General features: G+C 30.2%; 1 long non-coding RNA gene across 1 annotated transcript; it reads left to right on the top strand.

Moving 5' to 3' along the window:
• The first annotated feature begins 2319 nt into the window (after nucleotides 1-2319).
• On the top strand, nucleotides 2320-10538 carry LOC105179337. Its single transcript, XR_849268.2, has 6 exons — nucleotides 2320-2783; nucleotides 3784-3880; nucleotides 4872-4987; nucleotides 8035-8216; nucleotides 9256-9313; nucleotides 9458-10538. It is a non-coding gene; the product is annotated as an uncharacterized LOC105179337 (long non-coding RNA).
• The last annotated feature ends 4699 nt before the right edge of the window (nucleotides 10539-15237 follow it).

Genomic DNA, 15237 nt, shown 5'->3' with positions numbered 1-15237 from the left:
TTTTTGTCCTATTATAGTATATGTGCTATATATATTAGAACTGGGATTGTATATCTATTGAAGCTCATTGAAACTAAACTGTTGGCGGCGGCAACCAATTCTGATATTTCAATAACCTGCAGGAATGAGGAGTATATCGACCATCTTTCCCTGAAGAAACGCAGACAACAAATCTTAACATTTTGGAAGCAACATATAAGTGGAAGAAGCAAAAGATTGCTTCTGATGATGATTGCTTAGGTAACATGAGTCGGCGTTGATCGGACTTTGTTGATATTGTTTGGTGATAATGTCATTGTTTCCTTTCTGAGTTTCACATCCTGTACCCTTCTGGTCTTGTATGTATGTGTCTGTTGCCTTCTGTTATACAAGTTTCTCAAAGTGCAGGAGAGCAATTTGGTTGTATTTGCATCACACACTCCACTTTTCTTTTGTTTTGATTCTTTTCTTTTTTTCGCAGCCATAGAATTAGCATAATAGAGGTATGGACTGTATGAGTTTTACTTTTACAGTGTACTTTAAGCAGCTTGTAGTGTTTTGTTTGCTTTTTTAGCGGAATCTGTTGCATTTCATGGATTCACGTTTAAGCTGCTTGTGAGGATGTGACAGGATTATTATTATTCATGGGGATTATTTATTGCCATTGTTTCTTTCTTGGTCAAGGGGCCTTAAGGGTTAATGGGTTTTTTGTAGGCTGGTCATAGCGAATCTGCCAGTGGAACAACCCAATAGTTTGATGTTTGCGACTGTAGACCAGCAAAGGTTATTCCCTTCTGTTAATTTTTGGAGATGTGTATATGATGATATCATAGATGAATTATCAAGGGATTTTTTTCCTTTTCATTATGTTACGCTATAAGTTCTTTGTTGGTTTTTGGGTTAATTCATTATTATGTTGCAAAGAATTTTCTGTTTATTTATGGATTATATCCAATGCTGAGCTTAAGAGGCCAAACCCTGTATACAGGAACTAGTATGTATGATTCGGATTGATATGCGATATTCATCCAAATTTGATGTTGGAACTTTGCATTTCTTTCAACTTCTGCATGGGATGATCATATGTGCCGTCTGCATGTTATCATTTGCTATCGATTGTTGACTGTTGACAACTTGAATTGCCTTGAGTCTTAGTATTTATGGCTAGTTTATTCATATGTTGTCTCAATTATAAATTATTTTTGTTACCTTACATTATTCCCACTTTTTAAATGCCTTTTTAATGAATTCTAAAAAACTCGCCTATGACTTTTTTCATTACATGTAAGTTGCTCATTTCTATTTGTTGCTCTACAAAAGCCCCTACGTACTTTGAAATTTGGTGCCATTTTAGTTTTTAAAGTGTAGAGTCCAAACTTGTTAATTATCATTCTTTTAATGCTTTTTTTGGAGTAAAAAATTATAATCCATGGATATGAACATGATACGATACGGACATAGTGACACGTAAAAATTTTAAAAATTAGGGCACGACACATACTGACACGGTATATATGAATATATTTTTTATTTTATGTATTTTTAATTTATCGTAAAATTTAAAATATGTAATATGAAAAATATCAAGGTAAAACATAACATAAGTATGTTTTATATCTAAGTTCTTAACTAAATGTGATTTAAAAAATATACATAGTTGTTTTGCAATTAAAAAGTATGTAATGAAAAACTTTTAATAATCAATATTAATTAAACCATTATGATCATTTCTTGAAGTTTTAGAAATTTATTAAAAAAGATTTAATTTTGAGATGCGTTGAATTATTTTTTTCCTTTTTTTATGAAGCTTATAACTCTTTTTTTTTTTTAAAAGTAGGATTAAAAACCAAAAAACATGTAGCTTTTATTAAAATATAATTTTTTTTATAGAAATCAATTTTGAAAGTGTTATTGTAGAAACAATCACATTTCCACCAAAAAACAAATTTAATTTATTTAACCACATAATCAAAACAAACAAGCATTTAAAATCAATGTATTTAAAATTACACTGAAAATTGGGCTGAATAATTTAATGGGTTAATTGTGTAATTGGTTAGATCCGATTAGAAAAATTAATTGACCCGAACTATATTTTATATATATATACCAAGTTAATACATTTTATATATAATTAATTAACTTTGTTAAAAGAAATAATAATTAAAAATTAAAGACCAATTACTAAATTAATAACAAAGATGTGTTGATTCACACGTCTCGAACAAATCCATTTCAAATTTCATATTTATATTGAAAGAGAGAGCTATATACAAAAAATATAATAATTGAAGAAAATACAAGAATATTTTTACAAATTTGCCGGTAAAAACCCCCCAATCCACCGGTAAAAACCCTAAAAAAAATCACCTCCTCATCTCCTGAAAAACAAATCCACCGGTAAAAACCCTGAAAAAATCACCTCCTAATCCCACCATTTTATCGTCTCCTCGCCCCTCCATCCACCCATTCTCAGCCTTTCACTCTCATTTTCACTTCTCACCCAAAAATACAGAGGAGTGAAAAACCCTCAAACAACCGCTAGAGAGAGGAACGATTAGCAGAGAGGATCTTGGAATTTGGGGATTTTGCTCCGAGTGATTAACGCTTTGAAGGGGGTTTTGCAATTTGAGGTTTTTTTCTCTGAGTGATTTACGCTTTGGAGGGGGTTTTGCAATTTGGGGTTTTTTCTCCGAGTGATTAACGCTTTGGAGGGGGTTTTGCAACTTTCTGTGAGATGCAACGACAGAGGTAGTAGGTGGCGGACACAACACAGAGAAATCCAAGAAAGAAAAATCCCGCTGGTAAACCAAATTCTTGTCTAAATAGTGCTAATTTCATGATTCTGTGTTTCTTGTACATAACAATTCGAGCACCTTTTGTATGGTTATTTAATTCTTGACTTCTTATAGTTAAAGACGTATTTATCTTGATTACACAAAGGAAGAAATGGTACAACTTTTAGAGGTCTAAAGGTTATTTTTGTTCTTGTCTAAGATTCTTGAAACATTATCTCTAATTTTCTGTAAATTTAAAGAGGTAAGAGTTTAGTAAACTTTATTTTCAATGAGTTCTTTTCCTTTCTCGGGTTGATGGTGCTACTCATATGTTTGGCCATTTTTTCAATGTTATGCACATATCTTTATGTGGTTATTTTATGACACATGTGATTAGTTGTTGCACTAATTAAGTTTCGTTAATGGCAAATGTCTGATCCATCTTAGTCGAATGCCGAAGTATTGTACATGCAGTTGTTAAAATAAATAAATCACATATCAGCTCGGCCAAACATCCTCTATTTAGTGCCTCATCTTCCCAGTAAAACATGAAGAGTACATTGTGCATTGATTATAATAAGATTAATGTGTCGTTTAACTTTTCTCATGCAATGCTCCCATTATGGTTCGAACCCTGGATATACTTCTGATCATAAAAGAAATATGGTTTAACTGAAATAGACTATCTTCTGGAATTTGTTGACTTGCAGTCTTTTTCCTGTAATAAATCTGTACCTGAAATTTTCTATGCGGTGCGTCAGATTATCCATGCTTGTTTTTAGAAATCAAGTATTGGGATGGATAGAGTAAAAATAATTGCATGCAAATAATCATAGTTTTTTAATGAGCACCCTTTGTATGCTTTCCATAGCTTACTGTTTCTCTAAGTTACTCTTTTTTTCTTGATTGCTGCCATCATGACTTACCTTCTCATGAAGTGATCTTAACTATGCTTTCTTGACTTACTTTGAACTTTTACAACTTGTATCTAAAGACGATTGCTTATAACAAATTTTCATTTGCAAAGATTTGGCCGATGGCTGTCCAGTTTAAATACGGCAGTTAAATATTGATTGACAAGGCGAATTTTGGAGTCGGCAATTGGCATGGCTTCCAAAGATAAGGTGTGGCATAAGATGATATATAACAACTTTATTCCTCATTTGATGTTTTTTTGTGGTTTTTTCTTGATCTATATGAAGCGCATACCAGAGGGGTCATATTAATAGAGTTCAAAAAAGATGTCAAGATATTGATTCACTTTCCACATTATTAAATATATAACAGTTCATGTACTTTGATACTAGGAATCGGACAATGTTTCTTTGTTACAGGACAAATGGAATTCTATCTGGAACTCATTGTTTTGTAGATGGAGCCAATCCAAAACTTATTTGCTGCCCTTCTTTAGCCAGTATTAGAATGCTTATTCATGTTCATTTTCTTTTGAATCACATTGATATTCTTCTGGCAGCTGTTATAATGTACTTTGTCGTAAAATATGGGTCTTGCCAGTACCCTGTAGGCTCTCGTACTTCATTTCAATCTTGGAGATATGGTCTTTATTTGGTCCTTCAGCATGTTGCCTTCATCTTGTGATGACTGCTTGCTAAAGAATATTTTGTATTTGATATCCAGAAAACCTAGCCATTATGTTGTTGTATAACTTTTATCTTTATGAATGGGAGGAATAGTAACTTAAGTATGTATAATCCATGTGAATTAATGTTGCCAGTTATCAGATCCGCAGTTGAGAAATGCAGTTCCTGCAATGCAGAAATGCTGCTGATGGTTTTTCCATCCTAGAATTTTAGCAGGCAGAGATATGCTCATCAGCATGAATTGAGAGATTTGATGCACTGACTAGGATTCCGAAATGCTGAAATAAATACTTTTGCAATAGTATGGAAGAAGTTTATACTGTAAATTTCATAGCATGTCTATACAACAATCATTTATTATACCTTTCGTAGGTAGTCATACTACAACACAACATTTGAAATGACTAATCCGCTTGTGAAATGGGTAGGTGTACATTTCTGTATGATATTTCCACATTATATAAATTTTCAATTTTGTTTGACTCCAACAAAGTAACCCGTCCCATTACTGCAGAGTGTTGTTCTAGGAGCAAAGGATTTGCTTAAGCGATCAAATAGCATTGATTATTTACACAGCTGAAGCACGAAAGGCAGGATAGAGCAAGGTTTCAAGTCAAGAGTTATGCTGAGGTGATCCCGTAACTTATATGCAGTATGTGTTGTAGTTTTTGTTTGTGATCTTCTTGAAGGTAAGTTTCGCAGTTCTATATGTAGAAAAATTTTCTATGCTTAAATTCATCTATTCTTTTAGTTTCTTTAGCTCATCATTTTTAATTAATACATGCTAACAATAGAATAAGATTAGAAAGAGGTGGAAAGCTCTACAAAAAATAGTTACTTGTTTCAGAAATATAAATGAAGATATGAGTGACTTGTGCTCTGTACAGGTTATGAGATATTATTCCTATTGCATTAGATTGACTTGAATGACAATCTTTCTTGTAATAAATTAACAAGAAATTAGAGCCTATTATTCATTGTGATAATAGAATTAGATCAGCTAGGGAATTGCTCTGTTGGATTGTAGATATCTGGGGATTCAAAATTTTTATTTGGGGGTTGACATTTTTTATTAAACACCGATCTTGTGAAGGAAGTTGGTGTGTCTTGAGCAAAAATATGCGAATTATCTTGTGGTAGCACTTGAATTTTCTGAATGTTGTCTTGTTATATCTCTTAGATTAACAGGATATTTTGGTATAAGTCGTGATAAGTAGGAGAAACGAGCACTAGTGCCATATAAAAAAAATAAGTTGTGTGAAGTGTGTTCCATTGACTGCATCAAATAAACAATGTTAAAGTATCAACACAAAAACCCTTTGTGTGAGCTTTTGTACCTAAGCACTTTCATTTAAATAGTGCTGCTACATCTCCTTTGATTGAGGGCATCAAACATAGTGTGTACATTCTAGAACTTGCTTGTGTAATACATTTTGAGTCCACATTCTTGTAAGATTGGTGCATGAAAGTGATAAGGGCACTTAGGAAAACCCCATTAACCTGAAAATAGCCTACCTTGACTTCACGCTTAGAAAACTCATTTGAGCCTTGGCTTTTCTTTTCTTGGTTAAACCACATAATAAGCCAAATTATCCCCTTCTTTGTTATTTTCCTCAAGTGACTTTTGAACCCATTCAAGGGATGTTGTCGGCTTGGTTGCTTGTGAAATGATTCAAGTAGTATACAAGGGTCGCGTTCCTAGCCCCAAGGAGAAGAAAGAAAGAAATGATGAAACAAAAAAGAAAAGAAAAGAAAGAAGAAGAAAAAAGAAAATAAAAAAAAGAAGAAAAAAGAAAGAAAAGAAAGATTCAGAAAAAAGAAAGAAAGAGGAAAAGATTCAGAAAAAGAAAGAAAGAGAAAGATGAAAGAAAGAAATGGAAAGGAGGAAATGGAAAAAAAATGATCAAACACAAAGAGAGAAAGAAGGAAGGAAAAGAAGGGAAAAAAAAAAGAAAGAGGAAAAGGTTCTGAAAAAGGAAGAGAGACAGAAACAGAAAATGAAAAGTTTGAGTAGTTTGATTGTTCATATCACTTGAATTGATTTGAAGGGAAATGAGCTTGGAAGGATGAGCAACTAGGTCGGCTTCACTCCTTTGAATTAATAAGCCACATTCGACCTTTATTTTTCCACACCTTGTCCTAAACCCGGTTACAACCATGGAAAGACCCTTTGATTCATGCATTGATTTGAATTTCATTGGTGGAGGAGATTTGATTCACAAGCAAGCCTATGGTAATGACATGCTATGTATTGATTTGAGTGGAACCCAAATTCTCAAACACTTTGAGTGATTAGAGTGATATCCTTTGTGAGAGTGTTGAGACTTGTTTCATTTCATTTTGATAAAGTCAATGGGATACTTGTGTGTGTTGAATGTTGTGCTACAAGTGCTTGTTCTCAATATTGCTATCTCTTCTTAAACTATTAAGTCATGTTAGTCTAGGGGATATACTTGACTGACAGGAAAGGAAATTTGAGACTAGCTACTTGGATAATTCGTGAATTTTGATTGAGACATGCTTGAGGGTAAGCATGGTTTCAGTGTGGGGAATCTGATAAAATATATTTCAACGCTCCTATGGGTGCTTATTTCGAGTAATTGGAGGGGATTTTATTGTGTATGTCAGTGTTGTTGAGTTACCCCAATTTCCTAGAAGATGAGAGTGTAAGGTAGGTGATAATGTTTTACACATAACAATTTGAAGTTATAAGAGCCAGATTAAATTCTTGTGTTATTGGGCTAGGTGGATTTTTGTCTAAAGTTCAAAGCTAGCATGTCTCATAATTAATATTGTGTTGTCGTTTTCAGCCCCTGTATTTGTGTTCCTTATAATTAGTTCACTAATGGGATCAAGAGAAGCATTTACGTAAATACTACTTTCCTATTCCTTTTGTCAATCTAGGAGTCCATTTTTTTTTTTTTCACCCAAAACACTGAGAGTTAATCTTAATTGGTTAAACCGCTGCACTAAGAGAATTGCATGAGATTACAATAAAATGTAGAAACCATTATGGTCCTTTTGGATGATATGTTAAAATTGATTGTACTATTTCTGATAGTGCATATGCTAAAATCTTTCAATATACAACCTCGAGAGTTCATGGCCTCTGCCATTTTGGGCGGTCTGTGTTGGCTTCTTCAAAAATAGGCTTCTGGAATTCATAATTGGAATGGCATGTGGTGACGTCTTTGAGAACTTTGCAGTCTCTTTTTTCAAGCATAAAGACAAAAGGTAAATTGTCTTTTTTTCTTAATTTTTATAAAAATAATTTCTCTTTTCTATCTTTTTACATTATGATTTTCCATTATTTCGTTCTATTAGATGCATTATTAATTAAAATTACATGTAAACTTAGCAATCTTATTTTATAGAATGAATCTGCTCGTGTGGTAGAGAGAGTTCATGGCCTTTGCCATTTTGGGCGGTCTGTGTTGACTTCTTCAAAAACAGGCTTCTGGAATTCATAATTGGAATGGCATGTGGTGACGTCTTTGAGAACTTTGCAGTCTCTTTTTTCAAGCATAAAGACAAAAGGTAAATTGTCTTTTTTTCTTAATTTTTATAAAAATAATTTCTCTTTTCTATCTTTTTACATTATGATTTTCCATTATTTCGTTCTATTAGATGCATTATTAATTAAAATTACATGTAAACTTAGCAATCTTATTTTATAGAATGAATCTGCTCGTGTGGTAGACACTGTGCTCTTCCGTGCTTGGACTCAGGTCGAAGTTTGTCGCTTTTACCATCCTCTGACAACAACATTGCATCCACTCGATAGGACTTGGCAAGGAATGAAAACACTTGCTGAACTAAGGATGAAGAAAACCTTCCAAACAAGGATTCACTTTACACGGTGAGAACATAACTCCTTTCTTTCCTACTCCAACCTTAAGAAAGAAATAGAAATGGATCAATACACAAATTGAGGGGTACTTCTACTACAGGTAGATTGTATTTTAAATTGGTGATTTTAAAAAAATTATTCTTTAATATGTTTTGTTATTTATTAAAGTTTTAGCTTTAGTATTTTACATTTATGCTCCATGCACAACTTTATAATTAAATGTTATCGTATGTAGACTAATAAGATAATTGTTTTTATTAAATGCTATTTAGTATTATTCACCTCGTTAATAAGTTTTAATTGACTTAAAAAATTAGAACTTCTAATAGACGTCTTTTCAGTTAAAAGCTACTAAAATTATATTTAGGTGGTAGTAGTACTATCGTTGTATAACTAATTCTCATTTATTAATAAATATAGTCCTTAAGGTTATAAATGTCTTCTCACACTTTTATCTATGTAGTGTAAAGGAATCTATGGTTATTAGATAGTTTATTTTTCTATTAAAACTTTGTCTCTTGACAAATTTTTATTTGTTATTAAAAAGAAGATTAAGTTATCATTCATAGTTTTTATGTACAATTGAGACATAGATTACTTGATTTTATTTTATCATAATATTGTTCATTACTGTGTGTGTTTGATCACAATATATTATAAAAAAATGGAGGTAATCCTTTTATCTTTTGATGGCTCCTTTATGCATTAGTTATTAAGGTCAGTATGTTTCTTCATTGTTCTAAAAACAAACTCTTGTTTGCAGTTCTGATTTATTGTCTTTGCTTTGCGGGTGCTAGCTGATACATAATTGAACATGTGTACAAGTTTCTGAATATTTGTGCCTTCAGCATGTTTATGAAACATGACATTTCCTTGATGATTTTGCTTGTTTGCAGCTTCTGATTTATTACCTTTGCTTTCCTGGTGTTAACTGATACATAATTGAACATGTGTACATGATTCTACATTATGGAGTAGGTGGATAATATATTTTTCACAAATGTAATCAATAACTAAACATACTTATATTTCCTTTTGAATATATCAGATGATACAAAACCATAACAAAGTAACTGTTACTGATGTTAAGAGACCCTAATTTGAAGGTATGTAGTAGTTTTTGATATATTACAGTTGGAAGTTATAGGAGTCAGATTTAACTATTTTGTGTTTGGTCGGTTTTTTGCCTAGATTGTTATGGTACTCATTTTCACCAGAACTGGGATTGATATGTTTGAATCCTTGTATAGATGTTAAAAAGATTGTGCCACTTCTGGAGAGTTCATGGCCTCTACCACTCTGGGGCATGTGAGTCGGCTGCTTTTGTAACTCATAATTGGAATGACATGTAGAGAGGTTTTGGATAATTTTGCAGTCTGTTTTACCAGCATAAAGACAAAAGGTAACGTGCCTTGTGGCATTGATGGTCTATTTCTGCATTGTGGTATGTGAAACTATTTGTGTACAACACCTTGCTGCCAGACTTTCTGAATTTGTTCAGGTGTTGAAACTCTATTGTTGCTCTCCATTCTTCAGCTTTTTGGTGCTTAGGTTACACATTCAACTAAAATACAACCCTGTAAGAGTCCTAGGTTGTTCCAAAAAGAGTCCTAGAATGTAAGATGATGATTGCTAGGTTGCTCAAAAAAAAATGACTCACGTTTTCCTCCTTTTCCCCCATACATTGTTAAGCTATTAAATTTATTACTCTATTCTATCTTTTTAGATTATGATTTTTCAATATTTTCATTCTGTTAGATGCATTATTAATTAAATTACATGTTACTTGGCAATCTTATTTTATAGAACGAATCTGCTCGTGTGGTAGACACTGTGCTCTTGCGTGCTTGGACTCAGGTCGAGTTTGTTGCTTTTTACCATCCTGTGGCAACGACATTGCAACCACTAGATAGGACTTGGCAGCAATGAAAACACTTGCTGATATAAGGATTGAAAAAACCTTCCAGTGCCAGTCAATAAGGATTCAGTTTACTTATAACTCCTTTTCTTTCCTACTCCAACCTTAAGAAAGAAATGGAAATGGATTAATAAACAAATTGAGGGGTACTTCTAAATTCTAATAAAGGAAGATTGATAACTTTTTATGGGTGATTTTATAATATTTTTTGTTATTTATTGAAGTTTTAACTTTACTATTTTATGTTTGTGATAAATGTGATAAATGTAGACTAATAGGATAAAAAGATATTTAGTATTAATCACCTCTTTAATAAGTTTCTAATCCGTCTTTTCGTTAAAAACTACTAGAATTATATTTAGGTACTACTATCCTTTTATAATTAATTCTCATTTATTAATAAAAATAGTCCTTAATGGTATATATCTTCTCACACTTTTATCTATATAGTTTAAATCAGGTAGTTTCTTTTCCTTTTTTTTTTTAAATCAGGTCTTATTTATTATTAAAAAAATTATTAAGTTATCATTAACAGGTTTTGTGTATAATATAGACATAGATAACATGATTTTTTTCATCATAATATTGTTCATTACTCTGCTTTGGATCCAATATCAGAATGGAGGTAATCCTTTTATCTTTTGGTGACTTTTTTATTGATTTTGTTATTAAGGTGAGTATGTTTCTTCTTCGCTCTACACAAAACTCTTGTTTGCACTTTCTTATTTGTTGTCTTTGCTTTTCGGGTGATAGCTAACACAATTGATTATGTGTACAAGTTTCTGAATGTTTGTGCCTTTAGCGTGTTTATGAAGTACGGCATTTCCTTTGATGTTAAGGTATGTGATACTTTTTGACACATTACAGTTGGAAGTTATAGGAGTCGGATTCAACTCCTGTTATTGTGTTTGGTGGATTTTTGTGTAAGCTTTATGGTAACTCTTTTTTGCCAGAATTGGAATTTTTGTATCCTTGTATAGATGTTAAAAAAGATTGTGCTACTTTTGAGAGTGCATATGCTAAAATCTTTCAATTGGTAGCCTAGAGAGTTCATGGCCTCTACCGTTCTGAGCAGTCTGAGTTGGCTCCTTCATGAATAGGTTTCTGTAATTCGTAATTGGATTGGCATGTGGAGAGGTTTTGGATAACTTTGTAGTCTCTTTTACCAGCATTGCCTTGTGGCATTGATGGTCTATTTCTGCGTTGTGGCATGTGAATTGTTTGTGTTCAACACCTTGCTGCCCAACTTTTTGAATTTGTTCAAGTGTTGAAACTCTATTGTTGCTCTCCATTCTTCAGCTTTTTGGTGCATGAATTACACATTTAACCAAATATAACCTTGTAAGAATCCTAGGTTGTTCCAAAAAGAGTCCTAGGATGCAAGATGATGAATGCTAGGTTGTTCCAGAAAGTGTTATGTTTTTACAATATGATCTTCCAATATTTTCATTCTGATAGATGCATTATTAATTAAAATTACATATATATTTTTACCAATCTGATTTTATAGAATAAATCTAGTCGTGTGGTAGACATTGTGCTCTTGCGTGCTTATTCATGGTCAAAGTTCCTCATTTTACCACCTTGAGACAACAGCATTGCAAACCCCTCGATAGTGCAGGGACTGAAAACAATTATTCAAAGGAGGAGGGGAACAAAACCTTCCAGTCAACAAAGATCACGTTACACGGTGATAACATCCTGTTGTCACTCTTTTTATTCCTTCTCCAACCTTAAGAAAGAGACATAATTTGGTTAATATACAATTGGATTTTTTCATTTATTAGAAATAGTCCTTAAAGACTCGATTTAGTGTTATCTGTATAATTTAAATCTTTATTATTAATCAAATGCAAGAGACGAATGGGTCATTTTTCCATTTGTATTTTGCCCCCGATTTTTTTATAAACGAATTAGTCAAAACTCATTTCTATTTAGTGTTATCTATATAATTTAAAATTTTTATTATTAATTAAATGCAAGAGACAAATGGAATCATTTGTATTTTGCTCCCAATCTTTATAAAAAGGAATAATTTCAAGTTGGCTCACCATATCCCATATTTGAACCTCATCAATGTATTATATATTTATTTTACAAAGAGATAATTTATATTTTGGTTTAATAAGTCAGGGACTTTTGGTCCTCATGTTTATAATTAAAAATCTCTTTATTTTTTATGTGCAATATCTAATAATAAAAGATTTTTAATGCTTATTTATTTTTGTTAATCTTAATTGAAATTGTCTTAGGAAATATATATCTTATGCCAATTTATTTATCACTTTTCTATTTATATCTTTAACAAGAACACATTTCTATTTAATGTTATCTGTATAATTTAAATTTTTATGATTAATTAAACGCTAGAGACGTAAGGAATTATTTGCATTTTGTCTCTAATGGAATAATTTCAATTTGGGATTCCCATGTTTAGATCTAATTTATGTTTTGATTGAATAACTTGGGAGTTTTGGTCTTCAATTAACTAAGAGGACTCGTTACAAAAAGTTTGGGCGGTGAGGACCGGACATGGGAAAATGCTTAAATTATCTTGTTATCTTACAATGATTGATCGGAAATATCAAAAAATAAAAGATTTTTAATTTAAATTTAATCTTAAGAAAATGTATTTTTTTGTGTATTTATTTATCACTTTTCTATTTATATCTATAACTAGATGAATTGCAAAAAATTTGGTTTTAAGAAAAATATATTTTTTTCATATTTATTTATTATTATTTTATTTATACTCCATTTATATTTAATTTTATCTGCATAATTTAAATTTTAATGCAAAGTATGGGTTCATTTGCACTTGGGCCTCAAGGAATAATTTCAATTTAGCCCGCTGTATTATTTTTAAAAAGAGATGATTTATATTTTGGTTACTTTGATTCTCATGTTTGGACCTCATCAATTTTGATTGATTAACTGAGAGGGTACATAATTTAGTTTTTTATTATTAGTTAAATGCAAGGACGTCCAGAATCATTTGCACTTTGCCCTCAATCTTTTCATAGAGAAGTAATTTAAATTTGGCCCATCTATCTTGAATATTAACTCATTTCACATGTTTTAAAAAAGTAAATTTGTTTAAAGATATTTTTCTAAGTTAATAAATAACTAGTTAACAAAAGATTAATTTTAAGTTATATTTATTCAAGTTTATTTAATTAAGAAAAATAAATTAACTAATTTTTTATATACTTTGTATATAAAATTTCTACTTAGCAGAATCAAAAGTGAATAGATTTTATAAGTTAAAAGTAGATAAAAACTAAATTGGGTGTTTGGAGCAAATATACTTAATTGGTGAAAGATTATTGTGTTCCAGCGTTAAAAAATATTATTTCTTTTACTATTATTTCACTTGTTGTTTGTCATTATAAATTTTATTTCGATTAATATTTCATATTTATGTTTTTAAAAAATAAAAAATACGTTTAATAAATATTTTTTTTAGTTATTTCAAAAGCAAAAGTTGGCACTCAAAAAGTACTTTGAAGAGTCAGAAGCTGAAAAGCTTTCTAAAGCATTTTGCAAATAGTCAAATTTTATCGTGTAACGATTTTGACGCATATTTGTTTAAAACAAATTTGGTAAGTTGGTATGAATTATAAGTATTAGGTATTAAAAGCATGAACGTGAAAATTAGGAGACAAAAAAATGAATATAGAGGCAAAACAAGTAGCTTTATTTATTAATTTGGTCCAAGATTTGATTGTAGGACCAATTCTATAAAAATTTGTAAATATTAGGATTAAAAATTGGTGACAATTCACCCATTCTTTTCAATTAAATAAAAAAAAATTAATTTTATTTGTTTCAATTAAAAATATAGAAAGAATAGATCTATATGTTTCAATTAATATTATCGAACAATTATTTTTAATTGCATATCATATACATAATCATATTATTATTGCGCAACGATTTGGTCTTTAATGTGTATATTTAGGGAAAATTACGTAATACCCCTGTGTTATGTTAAGACTATACAAAATTGATATGTGTTAAATAAATAGTCATAAAAGACCCTATAGATTTTGAAACCCTGCAAAACAGACCTCCTTCCTCCAAAACTGACAGAAGGTGCTGTACACGTGGCGAAAATGAGAGTAGGGGTCTTGTTTTACCCTATTTCAATTTTTTTAGTAGTGCAATGGCCCAAAATACCCTTCTCCTCCACTACATATGCAATTTATATATTATTAACTAAATTAAATTATTATTTAATTTAAATTTATTTTAATATTTATTTATAAAATATACTAAATAAATACAAAAATACCTAAAATTTGTATCAATGTTTTTAACTTATATAAAATGTTATATTAAAACTATTAAATTATATTTAAATTAAATATTTAATATTTTTTATTATTTTTAAATTTTGTTAAATTAAATGCTTTACTAAATTTAAATATATTTTAATATTTATTTATAAAAATATACTAAATAAATATAAAAATACTTAAAAATTATATCTATTTTTAAACTTACATAAAATATTATTTTTAAATTAAACATTTAATATTTTTTATTAGTTTTAAATTTTGTAAATGAAACAATTTTAATTAATTTTTATTCTTCTCCGACGCCGACGAGTTGCCGATGGTCATGAAAATGGGCAAGATTGATTTTGTTGAAATCGTCTCGACGAGAGAAATAGCTAAAAACACCCCAATTTAAAAAAGAAAAACAAAAAAGAAAACTTTTGGACAGAAACTAAAGGAAGGTGCACGCACCTGAAGTGCGTCTGAATTTGATTATTTGTGTGTTTTAATTTTTGTCGTTTGTAATTGACTAAAACACCCTTATACTATATCTAAAATTACTATATTTGACTTTTTTTATTTTTATATTTTTTGTATTTTCTCTCTTCTAAAAATATAAATTCTTTTATTCTTAAATATATTTATATTAAGTATAAAAAAATTACATTACAAAGTCTAATATACTTAATTTTGTTTTGAAATTTAGATAAATATTCAGCAATTATAATAATTGTAAGTTACAAATTATTTTATATAATAATTGTATAATTATTATTCATAATTGTATAAAATATATATTTAAATTAATTTAAATACAATAATTCTTATAATT

Source organism: Sesamum indicum, unplaced genomic scaffold (genome assembly GCF_000512975.1).
Source record: "Sesamum indicum cultivar Zhongzhi No. 13 unplaced genomic scaffold, S_indicum_v1.0 scaffold00143, whole genome shotgun sequence".
NCBI lineage: Eukaryota > Viridiplantae > Streptophyta > Magnoliopsida > Lamiales > Pedaliaceae > Sesamum > Sesamum indicum.
This window is presented reverse-complemented; position numbering and strand designations above follow the sequence as displayed.